Genomic DNA, 12,809 nt, shown 5'->3' with positions numbered 1-12,809 from the left:
GATATGCAATCCCGTGACCCATGGTGGTCTGGTGGTTAAAAGTCTGCCCTCAATAGGACATGGATTCCATCCCTGGTCAGGGAACTCAGGTCCCACAGCCGCAGGGCAACTAAGCTGGCACTCCACAACTAGAGACTCTGTATGCCACAGCTAAAAAGAAAAAAGGCTTATAATCCAAGTTTCTGGTGATCATTTCCATGTTTTGATTAAAACTGTGAATAAGTCACCTTCGGTGGGATAGCTTCATGACTGACTTTTATTCAAAGACTCATCAGGCCCTGCTTCTTGTTCATGTCCCCTGTACTCTAGGATGTCCCTGGATCTCTCCCCTTGTAGAGTATCTTGCTTTATCATTCTTCTCCCATATCTATTTGGTTCTTTAAGGCCAAAATCAGCAAAAAGATGTGAGATTTTTAAAAAACTCAAGAAGGAAAATTTATAGGTTAAATATTGGGCTTAGGAATCTTAGAGTCTGCTCCTGCTGCTAAGTCACTTCAGTCGTGTCCGACTCTGTGCGACCCCATAGACGGCAGCCCACCAGGCTCCCCCATCCCTGGGATTCTCCAGGCAAGAACACTGGAGTGGGTTGCCATTTCCTTCTCCAATGCATGAAAGTGAAAAGTGAAAGTGAAGTCGCTCAGTCGTATCTGACTCTTGCGACCCCATGGACTGCAGCCTACCAGGCTCCTCTGTCCATGGATTTTCCAGGCAAGAGTCTGCTCCTAAAGAAAGTTAAAGAACTTTAATTAAGGTTTGAAAGTCAAACACAAGAAATTCACTTCCCACACTGAAAATAAGTAAAAGTTAAAGTCTTTTGTTTATGTCCTCTGTGTTACATTATACAAGTTACATGAGGACATGAGTAATATCTTACTCATGGCTGCATCTCACCAAGGTCATGGCTAAATATTGGCTTGATGACCTAAAACAAAACACACACACACGCACAAGGAAGGAAGGAGGAAACATTAATTAATTTAATGATAAATTAAGCAACTTGGACTTTAAAACCATTTTAGTCTGAATCTTGGGGCAAAGCAATCAATCATATATTTAAAAATGTTTCTTGATTTTTTTTCAATGCATCACCTTATCCTTTTACAGACCCTTTCAGATCCTGTTTGAATCTCTCGCTGATTTGACATCTCATACGTGAATGTCCCTGTACTCTTTAGATACAAATCTGCAAACACTGTTTGGACTGAATACTGACTGGCATTTTATGTATCACTTGCTCTACATCCTTTCTCCTTAGAAGGTGCCAGTCTCTGACTCCCCACATACTCCCTCCTCTCTGGGAGTCCATCTTCATCCAGGGACTCTCCCAGCTGGTTGGTCACACTCATACATGTTTATTCTAGGAAACAGAAACTTCATCCAAACTGTTAAATGATAACAGAAATGTCCAAAAGTCAAGTAGGCTTTAAAGTTAGTTAGAAATCTCAGTGATGTCACTTTGGAACCTCTTATCTGTTTGATCTGTGTAGAATTGGCTTCCTCGATGATTTCAAGATGGCAGTCAATAACTCTAAGAGAAACATACTTTTTCTTCTAAAGTGACAGAGAGAAATCTGGATTTGGGTTGATTCAAAAACAAGAGAGAAGTTAGGAAGTGGAAAGAGTGAGTATGGACGAAACTGTTGAAGAGTTTTCTACAAAGGGAACAGGGTAATGGAGTGATAATTGGAGGGAGATGAGGAGTCAAGGGGGAATAAGAGACTGAGTGGGATATTAAAATTGTAATGGTGATGGTGATGATTTTTCCAGACAGTTGGGCCAAAAATAATTGTTTGAGCATGTTTTCCTATATTTACTCACTATTTGTGTCTCTTTGTTCTGAAGTACTTGTTCTTTGCCTATTTTATTGGATTATATGTCTTCATGCATTCTTTTTTTTTGGTCTTCATATATTCTTGATACTAAGTCTTTTTTCTACATATACTGCAAATATCTCTATAAACTGTCACTTAATTTTAAGTTGATATCTTACTACTGAAGAAATTAAAGGATGAAATCAAATGGTTATCCTCTAAGGGGATTGAAATTTGGTCTGGAATCAATTTTTTTTTTTAACATTATAGTATTGTCACAAGAGTGTATGTTCCTCGTGCTTTGTCTCATCACAACAAAGATTTGGAGCAACGGACATTAAAGCCCTTGGCGCGTCACAGCTCTCAGGTCTTGGACAAACCGTGTTATAGCTCTTAGGCAAATCAGTGTTACAGCTCTATTTTATTTAGAAGATAGCAGGAGAATCCATCCTCGAAGCATGAGGACATGCCAACCCAAAGAATCAAAGAGAAGAGAATGGAGGAGTGTGCAGGAGAGGGAGAGAGAGAGAGTGAGGGAGGGAGAGAGAGAGAAAGAGCGCACGCTCATGGGAGAGAAAAAGACAGAGAGAAAGTGCTTTGGCTCCTCCTTTGATATATTCTTTCCTCCAGCTGGGCCTGCCCTATGCAAACTGGGCTTAGCCAGGAGTGCTGTTTCTTCTACCTGAAGTCTTTACTCTGGTCGTCGGACCTTCCTTTGACCTTCCTTTGTTCTATTTTCGCAGGCTTTTCCCTTCCTTGTCTTTTAGCCACCGTCATTTTGGACTCCTTTTCCCTATTCTATCTACCTAACAGTACTAAAACAGGAGGAAAGTATGTAGTGCCAAGAACACCATATTAATAATATCTTATGTATTAGAACACTGAAGTGCTAGCCATGATTGGTTAAGGGTATGACTAGCATTGGGCACTGTGCTTAAAGGCTGCATACATGACCTTTTTTAATTTTCACAATCGTATAAATTAAACACAGTAATTTATATTTCACAGATGAAAAACTGGGCTTCAGAGAGTTTAGGTTCATCATCCAAGGTTACACATTAATGACAGGAGACAGTCCAAATTTGAACCCTGGTCTGACTCCAAATCACTACTCTAAATTCCTACAAGGTAACTTCCAAAATCAATGATCATTAGAATTTAAACTGACCTTGAAGATCTCTTATTGCAGCTACCTGAAGAAGCACTATAGAGTGGTTGTCAAAAGTGTGCAGCTCAATCTTGGCTATGCCTTTTAGGAGTAATTTTCTGAGGCCTCATTTTTCTTATCTATGTGATAAGCAGAATATCATCAATCTGTTACTGGAGTAATTGGGATACATAAGATGATACATATAAAGAAGTACCTGGGATACAATAAGAACTCATTATTGCCTATTGTTATTATTACTATGATTATTATTACTTTTTACCCCCGCCTGACGCCCTAATCTCTTTGTTAATAGGTCCAACAAATGATAACCTAGTCCCGAGATCAAAATCTCCTGCTAAAGTTAACTCATTATCTCTTATAGAGGTCCATTTTATCTCAGGAAAGTTCTGATTATTAGAATGCTCTTTCTTACAATCAGATGAAAACTGCCCTTCTTGAAATTGTTTTAACAAGACTTTATAGGATGGCATACAAGCTTTTGAAGTTGATTTTTATTATGTTTCTGTAAATTGTCTACTAACTAAGAAAAAAAGCCTAACAGTCATCTCCTCTCTGTTCAAGCTCATCAATGCTCCTCTTAACATTCTGAACAGAACCCTATGTCTATATAGGTGTGACTAAGACAGCCCACAGGTCAGTTCAGTTCAGTTCAATCACTCAGTCCTGTCCTACTCCTTGCCACCCCATGGCCTGCAGAACGCTAGGCTTCCCTGTCCATCACCAACTTCTGGAGCTTGATCAAACTCATGTCCATCAAGTCAGTGATGCCATCCAACCATCTTATCCTCAACTCTTCCTGCCTTCAATCTTGCCCAGTATCAGGGTCTTTCCAGTGAATCAGTTCTTCACATCAAGTGGCCAAAGTTTTGGAGTTTCAGCTTCAGCATCAGTGCTTCCAATCAATATTCAGGGCTGATTTCCTTTCTCATTGACTGGTTTGATCTCCTTGCAGTCCAAGGGACTCTCAAGAGTCTACTCCAACACCTCAGTTCAAAAGCATCAATTCTTCTGTGCTCAGCCTTCTTTATGGTCCAACTCTCACATCCATACATGACTACTGGAAAAACCATAGCTCTGACTAGACAGACCTTTGTCGGCAAAGTCCACGGGTAAGCAGGATTATATTCTTTCCTGCTTTGAGTCATTCATTATGTGGCCACGCCTACTTTGCTTACTTATGCAGACGTATTATACACTCACATATATGCTACTTATATGAATACATACTGTCCTGATTTAATGAGGTTTTGGACTCAGATGTAGAGTTCATATTTGAGTGACAAGCTCAAGTACCTGTTTCTGAATTATTGTTTCCCTATTCTTATAGTATAATTAATTTTTCAAATATAATCAAAATCAAATGTTTAAACTGGCAGTTAATAATAAAAACCATGGAACTCTTCCTTAATAGCTTTTTAAAAAAAGATTTTGATTAATTCCATCTAATTCTTTAGAATCATCACCTGTGCACATACTACATATGAAACTGCAATATCTTTTGATTATATCTATATACTGCCATGTTTCAGGAAACAGCTTGATTTCATTTCTTATTTCTTTCATTAGCCTAATAAATAATCATGAACTGTCCTTCCTCCTCCAGGCAATCTTTCTATGCCTTACATGTGCCATAAAATTCATTCTACTTGTCCTTGATATATAAGGAATTCTTGATTCCTTTTCCTAGTTTCCTTTCTTCTTTCCTTCCTTCCCTCATCTTTTCTTTGTTTCTTTTTTTTTTTTCTTAAATCTTGATTTAAATGAAATCAGAAACCTTTTGGTATGTGGGGCATTAGTATGTGAGAGAGGGAAATGCAAAAGAAGGTGCTGACATGTGACATGGTAGATAATCCAGCCCAAGCCATCACTACAGCATAAACAGAGAAAAACTCACTCTCCTAGAACTACTTAATAATTTGTATTGTCTAGTATTTACATGGAGAAGGTGATGGCACCCCACTCCAGTACTCTCGCCTGGAGAATCCCATGGGCGGAGGAGCCTGGTAGGCTGCAGTCCATGGGGTTGCTAGGAGTTGGACACGACTGAGTGACTTCACTTTCACTTTTCACTTTCATGCATTGGAGAAGGGAATGGCAACCCACTCCAGTGTTCTTGCCTAGAGAGTCCCAGGGACCGGAGAGCCTGGTGGGCTGCCGTCTATGGGGTCACACAGAGTCGGACATGACTGAAGTGACTTAGCAGCAGCAGCAGCAGCAGTATTTACAAGCCAATAGTCAATCACACATTGCTGTATCTTATTATCACTGTTTTTTCTTTTTTTTTTAATTCACACACCATGCCTCTCTGAACAAAAATATTTTAGATGCTTGCAGTAAAAGAATAATGCAATCTGAATGAACCATTGTCATGGAATCAATATAATATCAAGTGATGGAGAAGAATGTGATTTAAGGGTACATACACAATTGCAATAATGACATCAATGGCTGTTTTCCCTTCTTCTTCAAACACTTCCACTTGTCCTGCTAGAATTCCCACTCTGTCCAGAAAATTTTCCTCTATCTCTGCTTGTCAGACAATGTACCCCTTCCTTGAGTTTACTCTGTGGTTGTCAACTGAGGGTTCACATCAGACTTATAGAAACAGCTCAGGATAAAAGCTGAGGCCCTGTAATCCACCTCAATCCAACTGAATCAGTGTGTAGAAAGGGAGCGGTACCTGAGGGTACTGCTCCCTCCACAGTCCCTAAAGGAAGAGGATGCTTTATACTCATTCCCCAAATTCCTCAGGGTCAAGAACTCTGGTCACTGTTCTTGATCCTCAGTATCTCTTTTGACCATGATTTTCCTGTGCTCATAAAAAAGGCACTGACTCTCCACCTTCTTCTCTTTTATCTACAGTCATCCTTATCTTGCCCTCCAATTCAGGAAGATTTCGGAATCCAGCTCATGGTTTCAATTTCTTTCCTTACTCTTATTCTCATTCTTAAAAATACAGGGTGGTGAATATAAGAGTAAGTTCTGCATCCTGACTTTGAGAACTTATTCTCAGTTCTGCTATTACTGCTTGTGCTGCCATAGGAAGATTATTTAAACCTTCTTTGCCAGAAGATGGACAGGGTACAAGGAAGGAGTGATAGCTTTCAACGTTAGGATTAAATAAACTACTATGTTTATTTCTATGAGTTCTTACCTCATATTATGCTTTGCTTGAATGAGGGTCCTGAATCTGTCATTGACACCCTATCAGAATTCTCACCCCTCCTCTAATCAATTACCATTCTTTCACAAATACAAATCTAATCATATGACTTCCCTAATAAAACTCCCCTATCTACCATTGCCTATAAGGTACAATATAGTTCTCTAGGACCTGCATAAAAACCATTCAGTGAGCCAGTTTCTGCCAGATCTCCCTATTCTGTCTTCCTTCACTTAACACCTTCCCCCTTTTCCTTCTTTCCCACTCTGGTCATGTATATTATGGATCCCATAGATATAGCTTCATGCTTTTATGCAGTATACCTTGATCAAACTTTCCAAATACGTGGGCATCTTTCCTTGGGTAAGTTTTTCAAGCATTCAGTAATATCCTCAGTTATAAAATTAGAATAATAATAATAATTACCTTGAGAGATTGTGTGAACATTAGATGTATTTATAGACCCATACATATTTGAATACATATGTATATAGGGCTTCCCAGGTGGCTCAGTGGGTAAAGAATCTGCTTACAATGCAGAAGCCACAGGAGACAGAGGTTTGATCCCTGGGTTGGGAAGATCCCCAGGAGAATGAAATGGTAACCCACTCTAGTATTCTTGCCTGGAGAATCCCCATGGACAGGGGAGCCCAATGGGCTACGATCCATGGGGTCACAAAGAGTCGGACACGACTGAGCTCAACAGTAATTCAGACACATTTACAGGAGACACACGCAAATGATAGGGGCCGAAAAAATATCAGTAGCTGCATTGAATCTGGTCATTAAAATTGCTGCTTTTCTTCTTATCAGTAACATCATTATCACAGCTACTCTGCAAAGTTTGTCCTGTGTCCCCTTCTACTTATTCTCTGGGTCCCCCAGCCCATCGTCTCTATGGCTATGTGACACTTGTCCCCTGAGTTGTGATCGTTGCCTTTTATAACCACCATTCCACTCATACAGGATCATTTTGAGGGCATAGCCCATCCCGGACCTGCTCGTTGGAAAGAAAATAGTCCCTTGATCAGATTCACGGAGTGCTCACTTCAAAGAATTGTATATACCTCAAGGTCATCAGGGAGAGTGTGAATTACCTGACCCTGGAAAACCTGACGCTGACAGGCTTTTCTGTGGAGGCTCAGCTTTCTGTGAAAACAGGAAAACTGCCTCCGGAGAAGGTCAACGCCCCTTCTCTGTGCAACCCTTCCTCTGCATTCACACCTCCCTAATTTGGCTGTATCCTGAGCTTTCTTTCTTCTGCTGCTGCTGCCAAGTCGCTTCAGTCGTGTCGGACTCTGTACGACCCCATAGACGGCAGCCCACCAGGCTCCCCCGTCCCTAAGCGCCCCCAAATGGGGTTTACTTCTCATTAATAACCTTTCTCCCCGCCCCTTTTTGGCCCTCTCTTTCTCCTTCTGCCTCTATTTCTCTCCGCCTTTCTCTGTTTTCCGCCTCCCCTCCTCTCTTCCCTCACTCCATCAGTTTTGACCTTTTCTATTTCTGCATCTCAGCATACAGGGGCCCCCACCTCCTCCCCATCCTGCACTGGCAGTCTGGTACCTCTCTCTTTGCGCTCCTTCTCTGCCTGATCATAATCCAGCGGTGAAGATCTGGGCTTCCCAGGCAGCGCTAGAGATAAAGAACCTGCCTGCCAATTCGGGTTAGATCCCCGGCTCGGGAAGATCCCCTGGAAAAAGAAATGGCAAGTCACACCAGTATTCTTGCCTGGAGAATCCCAAGCACAGGGGAGTCTGGCAGGCTATGGTCCAAAGATTGGTTGCAAAGAGTTGGACAAGACTGCAGCGACTTCACGTGCAGGAAGATCTGACTTAGAATCTATACCTTAGAAAAGGAATGAAAACAAATGTATGGGTTTCTTTTTTTTTTTTTTTTGCTCCCAGCACATCAGGATTACAGCAAGTTATGTCTACAAAGCATAGAGGAGAAAAACTGTGTTGTAGCTCGTGAAAGCCAGTGTCCATACAGCCTTGAGAAGCCAGAGTTCTCGACGTGTCCAGAAAAGGTTTTGTCAGGTCGCTCCATCAAGACCTACTAAAGGGCAATTTCTCTTTCTTAGTATTAACCCTCAGTTGGGAGTCAGGGCAGGCAAGGCCTTGCTCTTCACAAACACTCCAGGATAAGGTGATAAGAAGATTACAAGTAAAGCCTCTCTTTAGCTATTCCACATCTCCTGTCAGACAGAGCAAGTTAAATTACAGCACAGGCCACACATCCATTGATCATCCACTCGGCGTGTACTACGCAGGGCTTTAAAAAACCATGCCGAGGATAAGTGAAGTCATCTCAGCCAAGTTTATTTTAGCAAGGAGGGTTAACCAAGTTCAAGGAGGTGAGGGACTTGGGCAGGCGGGGCTCTAACTCCTCAATGCTGAGTTCGATTTATATGTCATCTTCATCAGTGAATATTTTCTTACAGCCCAGGAGAGGTGTTGAGAGAATGCACAGATGAGGCCATAGCCCTTAAATGCTCTTAACTGGCTTACACGTGCCTCTATTGGTTCCTGGCCCCACCCTCAGCTTGGAAAGCCAGGCTCAAAACACAGAGAATATTGCTAAAATTGGCATTTATCCTATTTAGAGTTTGTACATCCGTGTTCAAGATGTAAGATTAGTTAAGTCTTAGTACATTTGAGGGGCCCTAATCTGCTTTATGAATAAAGATAAAAATTTAGTTTTTGTCTGTTTGTTTATTTGGACAAGATGCTCTCTTGAAAGAAGCTTCGATGATCTTAGTTCAGCTCATAAAACTTACCGTGTAGTTTAACAAAGATATAAATTCTTTGAATGGTTTTGAGAGTCCAGTCTTCATAGAAATACCATAGGCCATTTTGAGGCTAAAACAGAAAAAAAAAAAAAAAGATAAATTATTAGAAACACTTAAAAATTCTGTGCATGACACTCTTCTTTATTAAAAAGACCCATTGTAAATTGGAAAGTTCCGAAGTCTTTGTGGTGAGGGAGAATGAATTATAATGACATCACTGGGTCGTGAACTAGGCCCACTGGCTACTTTCCAGAATGAAATTGACTAAGAGAGATCAGATGAGCCCATTCGTAGCACAAGACATCTGGGAGGCAGCCAGGGAATCGAGGTTCAAGCCCCCTATTTAGGACACACTTCCTCTTCCTCTTCATCATCAAATATAATCACAATTTCTCAGGCAAGGCATCCAGCCTAGCAGTGCATTTCCATTCATATTCTAAAGAACACCCCAAAAGTTCTTCGCACTCACTCCTCAGTGAAAGGCCTCATGAGAAATAGTAACATGTCAACATCTGCCTGACACCTTTGGTGCATTTTCATCATGTTGCTGATGGGAAGCATTTTGCCTTCAAATAAGCATAATTTTCCAGTCTTTTCCATCTCCTTTTTTTTGTCTCTCTCCCAGCGTAATAAATGGTGTCTGAAGCCCAAGAGAAACTCATTTCTGTTAACAGATCATTTGTAAACCTTTAAGGGCAGCTGGTGAGAAAGGGGATTTTTTTGCTTCTGTCTTAACTTTCCTGGTTGTCTCTCTAAATGCAAAATGACACCTCATTCAAAGCTTTCTGGTGTCATCTTAATCTCCCTTATTTTACACTTTCTATCTTTTTGATATTGCTATAGACTGCATGGAGGCTTTTTACCTAATACTGTAATACCTATTATCTTAGGCATTTAGGTATATAGGCTCTTGCCAGCTAAGAATAATACAGATCAATTGGATGTCAGTAGCCCAATAAAGTCAGAGAATATATATATATATTTTCAGGGTAGAAAAAAAGACGCCTACCTGCTTGACCTTAAAGCCAGCACATTTCAATATTAATATATTTTATGCATGCATGTGATAACGTCTTACCATTCTTATGGATCTGTAGGGAAGTCTCACTTTTCTCAGTGGAGGATTATTACCTATACCAAGGGGGCTATGATTATAGATACTTACTAAGACAAGAATAATTGACCATAAAAAACCTTTTATATCCCCACAATTATTTTTGCATTGACTAAAAGTGTCAAGAAAATCTGATTTTATTAGCCAGCCCCTAATTTGGACTCCATTTAATTCTTTATCTGGCTTTTTCCCCCAATAAGTTTTTAGTCTGAGAGAGTTGGCAATTGTACAAAAGAACAATTTGTTACAGAACCTTTACTGAATGGAAGTTCTATAATCCAAGCATAACATCAAGTATCAAATAAAATAAAAATGTATGAGATCAGTAAAGGGGACATGCTCCAAGGTAAGAAACTGATCTAGGGACTAGGAAAAAAGAAGTTTAAATCAGAATTTGACTGCTCAGCTATGAAGTAAGGCTGTGGAACAAAGGGTCAAATGCAGTTTTGACCCCTCATTCCCCTCCACCCACCAAAAGATCAGATCCGGTCAGCACTGAGCCGATTTCCAGTAAGAAGCAAGAAGCAGAATTGTGCTTGTTAAGAAGCAGTGTGGGCATCTCTAAAGGACATTGGAGGGGATGAGTGAGGAAGTACTTTGGCTCTTCAGAAGCTAGGGGATGCCGTAGACAGGAGGAGCCCAATGATCTGGTACTCATTTGACTGGAGCAAAGGGCTGCTTACCACAGGTGTTTCTTTTCATGGCTCTCTTTGAAATATTAGAAACAAGGACAAAACAGTGATTACAAGTGGACCTTGTGGTCAAAAGTATGACTGCTTCTGGAAAGAACTCAGATGAAGAGGAGCACAAGTGTTTCGGTGTCCCTGCAGATGGTGGAGAATCCTTGGCAACTTCCTTCTAGGACTCGCATTCTGATGTTGGCAATCCTAAATGCATTGGCTTGTCATGCAGTAGAGGATTCAGTGGACAGGAAAAAACAGAAGTGACATGGCATCCATTATGGCATCCATTTCACCCTTGCAAATAAAACCCATCCTGTCTTCCATATGCAAACATATATATATATATATATATATAAACAAACATATATATATAACATATATATATATATACATGAATGAATGAAAGTGAAAGTCAGTCATCAGTCGTGTCCAACTCTTTGGGACCTCATGGACTGTAGCCCGCCAGGTTCTTCTGTCCGTGGTATTCTTCAGGCAAGAATACTGGAATGGGTGGGTTGCCATTCCCTTCTCCAGGGGATCTTCCCAACCCAGGGATTGAACCCAGATCTCCTTCATTGCCGGCAGATTCTTTACCATCTAAGTCACCATACATATATGGGTGAAGAGTGCTGTTATTTTATGACTGATTTAAGTGTATAAAACTTTAGTTTTTTGTATTTTCCTGAAAGCTGTGAGCATGGTATACAACTGGAAATGAGATTCGTGGGTGCCCCACACTCAAGTCACCAGTGAACCAACTGCGGTTGGGGCCAGACATTTCCCCTGGGTGATGTAAGCAGAGTCTGCTACCACCAAGCCAGTCTCATTTAACTCAATCTCAACCTCCTTCCCAGTCTACTGGTGGTGGACATCATGGAGGAGAAAATCTCTCAGCTCTATGAGTTGAGCAGGCTCTGGAGAGAGGCTATTTCCTCCCCATTCCCAAGGTAACTGGTTGCAAAATAAGGGATTCAAGGGGATAACTTACACAGCTTGGAGGCACCTGTGAGAAAAAGAACTGAGTTACTCTCTAGCTGGGTATTTTCTGGAACTGAGAAATTGCAGTATATCTTATTACCACCGTGACTGAGTGGAAGAACACAGTGAGGAAGATTCTGTGTGACCTAAAGTGAAAGTGAAAGTGAAAAGTGAAAGTGAAGTTGCTCAGTCGTGTCCGACTCTTTGCAACCCCGTGGACTGTAGCCTACCAGGCTCCTCCGTCCATGGGATTCTCCAGGCAAGAATACTGGAGTGGGTTGCCATTACCTTCTCAGAGGATCCTCCTGACCCAGGGATTGAACCCAGGGATTGAACCCAGGGATCAAACCCAGGTCTCCCACATTGGAAGCAGACGCTTTAACCTCTGAGCCACCAGGGCAGCCTGTGTGACCTCAACAAGTGCCTAATTGTGTTTTAGGGTGAAATTCCCATAGAAACTGGGCTCAAGGCTGGTCAAAAGAGGTCGTCAAGGGGGGAAGTCTACTAGTATGTGTGTAGGTATTTAGTCATGTCTGACTCTGTGACCCCATGGACCATAGCCCACCAGGCTTCTCTGTCCATGAGATAGAGAAGATAGATAGATTCTTGTCCTGGCAAGAATACTGGAGTGGATTGCCATTGCTTACTCCAGGGGATCTTCCCAACCCAGGGATCGAATCCAAGTGTCTTGCAAATCCTGAATTTGCAGGCAGGTTCTTTACCACCAGCACCACTGAAAGTGGAGCTTGCTGGAATCATGGTTCAGTGTGCCTGGGAAGAAGATAGAGCCACTGCCCTCACTCTAAGGGGCCTTCCTGCCCCCGGAGGGTGAGAAGAAGACTCAGTGGTTTCATCTCCAGTTGAGCAAGCACTGAAACTAAAGAGTGTTCGGGAAACTTAGGGCCACCCAGGAGGCTACTTGGCCAATGGAGAAGTAGACTAAGAATTTCTGGGGACATCAAGGAAATAGGCAAGGTCTTCAGAAAGTTGCCTGAGGTTAAGCTACACACCTCAAGGGGAAAGAATGCATCATGAGTGGTAGTTACCAGTTGCAAAGAGAATCAATGAAACCACGGGTCATGTCCCAGTCTGAGTTTTCTG

The sequence above is a fragment of the Bos javanicus genome, chromosome 21, assembly GCF_032452875.1.
Source record: "Bos javanicus breed banteng chromosome 21, ARS-OSU_banteng_1.0, whole genome shotgun sequence".
Lineage (NCBI taxonomy): Eukaryota > Metazoa > Chordata > Mammalia > Artiodactyla > Bovidae > Bos > Bos javanicus.
This window is presented reverse-complemented; position numbering follows the sequence as displayed.